This window comes from Alosa sapidissima, chromosome 17 (genome assembly GCF_018492685.1).
Source record: "Alosa sapidissima isolate fAloSap1 chromosome 17, fAloSap1.pri, whole genome shotgun sequence".
Lineage (NCBI taxonomy): Eukaryota > Metazoa > Chordata > Actinopteri > Clupeiformes > Clupeidae > Alosa > Alosa sapidissima.
Window position 1 is genome coordinate 19,956,770 of NC_055973.1, and position 2,500 is coordinate 19,959,269.

Below are 2,500 nucleotides of genomic sequence, written 5' to 3' on the forward strand. Positions count from 1 at the left end.
AGACATCACTGTACTGGGTAGGAGCACACACACACACACACACACACACACACACACACACACACACACAATGCACACACACACAGGAGGCCTACGCAGACATCACTGTACTGGGTAGGAGCACACACACACACACACACACACACACACACACACACACACACACACACACACACACACACATTCCAACTTACAGACTGCCTCCCACACACTCATACATACCAATGCATACACGCAACTTACAGACGGCCTCCCACACACTCATACATACCAATGCATACACGCCTATACACGCACACATACTCACACACACACACACACACACACATGCACATATGTACACACTGAAGCAGTCTGCTCCAAACAACATTCTCATTATTGATTTACTTCTTTTTATTCATTTGCTCAATTGATCCAAGTTAAATTGAAGCCTACCATGACAGAATGGCAGCCAATTAAAGACAATTGTGTATGTGTATGTATGTACCGTATGTGTATGTGTGTGTGTGTGTGTGTGTGTGTGTGTGTGTGTGTGTGTGAGAGAGAGAGAAAGCGGCACTCAGCTAAGTGCCATGGTGCGCCGCCAGGCAACTGTGCTGATGTGATGTAAGCTGCGCCACTTACCCAGCCGGGCTTGGTGCTTGTTCTGGCCAGCACTGGCGCTGCTGCTGGCTCCGACGGGCCCATTCACCGCGATGGATGCTGGGAGGAAGTGAAGAGAGGAGAAACGCTTTCCCTTTTGACAGGCGCGCAGACTCCGCTCTATTGTGCAGCGCTAATAGCAGGCTTTTTATAATGCAGAGCATTTAGCCAAGCCTGCTGGAGTGCTCTTTTAAAGACATGACATTTTTATCAGATGATGGACTGTATACACAAGCAGCAGGAGCACTCTGCCATATGCCAGATCAAAGTCCTGGCAGCATGCCCCCCACCACCAGCACGCCCATTAACCCTTCACTGTGCCCCGCTGTAGACGATCGAGAGAATGTTTTTTAGGGTGGCGTGAGGGTGCCATGCAGATCAGATGGGGTGGCAAAATCAAAGTTAGTTCATTACACATTTGCAGGCGTGATCTAGCATCTGGCAGAGTCAGGTTAGGCGTGATCATACCTGTTCACTCATATGCAATATATAATGTTAAAGTAATCATCCGGTCTAAAAAGAACCTGTTTCTGAATGATAATGAGTGTAACCTCATTGAAGACCATAATGAAGTTTTGAGTAAGACCGGAATATGCGTTTGCAGGGAAATTGCATAAAGCCTTTGGGGCCATTTAAATACGTGAAAGTAAATTGCTACTTTAAGCCACTGACTAGGCCCCAAATATCATTTCACTTTTGTGCTACTGTGGAGAGGGTCCCTGCAGACAAACTGAAGTATTCTGAACTTTGAAAGTGTACAGAAAGGGTAAAAAAGGACAGTTTGTGCTGTCAGTGTATTACCTATTCGCTGCCATGCTGCTAGGACTTCTCACAAGATGACTATTCTTCTGGTCTCTTCTATGTTGTGAGGGGAGTCCTAATAAGACAGAAGTGACCGGAAGAATAGGTTTTGATCTTCATCCTAGCTGCAGAACTGAGCTTAGCACAGCCTGTAAAAGTGAGTAAGGCTAAATCGCGGTCGCCTGCAATCGCAAATGCAGATTTAACGTTATTGTTATCACTTAAAGCAATGGTTCGGAGTGAATTTCACCCTAGGGTCATTTGCACGATGACCGCGATCCAAACACATCCCCAGAAGCTTTTTTCACTTGGTCGAACATTGGTCGAGTTCACGCTATCAGTCTAAATATCAGCCCAATGGAACCCAAAGTGTATCTTGTAAATTACCCCACTAATAATGTCCGGAATATTACCAAACTTCTACAGTAGTACAAAATGGGCCTGCACTCATAAAACGAGGCATTGGAAAGTTTGTAAGTAGCCTACACCAGGAGTTTACTTAAATAACACTTGCCTGATAGCTTCTACTTTCTGCTGACTGATTGTTTAGAATATTAGTCTGGTGGGAAGTTATGGACAGACCCATTCTTCAAGCAAGAGGTGTCACGTTATGTGACATCTTCAATTTTCAAATTCATATTAGTGTTAATTGTGGCAAGATTCGCTCATCATTCATGTTAGGATATTTTAATTAAAACTACTTTCATAATTATGCGAAATTGGGTGCGCTTTTCCATGTCATGCATGTGCATTCAAAGGAGGATCAGGGGAAAGTGGGAGTATTGCGCAAACACATGGATGGAGAAGTGCTAATAGCCATTCATTAGGTATTCTGCCATATGTACTGTATGAAAACAGTGCACGTCTGTTTTGCGGTGAAAAACTTGCGCCTGTGAAAAGCAGGTCTAGGCCTAATCCAAATCGCGGTTAAATGTGTCAATTAGAGACACTTTTAGAGACAGCGTAATCAGTATTCAGAGCATCGGTTTTCTTCATTGTACTACGTCAAAAGCAACGTTAACTTTTGTTCGCCTTTCTAATGTCGTATTTTCACTTT

At 44.1% G+C, this 2,500-nt stretch overlaps 1 protein-coding gene and 1 long non-coding RNA gene across 4 annotated transcripts in view; one reads left to right on the forward strand and one right to left on the reverse strand.

Moving 5' to 3' along the window:
* The window catches only part of cadm1b (cell adhesion molecule 1b), a 214,351-nt gene that overhangs the window by 143,216 nt on the left and 68,635 nt on the right, over window positions 1-2,500 (forward strand). The gene's annotated exons all lie outside the window — the stretch shown is intronic.
* The window catches only part of LOC121688813, a 96,462-nt gene that overhangs the window by 85,164 nt on the left and 8,798 nt on the right, over window positions 1-2,500 (reverse strand). The window contains exon 2 of the long non-coding RNA XR_006024699.1: window positions 1,954-1,957. This is a non-coding gene — a long non-coding RNA (uncharacterized LOC121688813). The remainder of the gene's footprint in view (window positions 1-1,953; window positions 1,958-2,500) is intronic.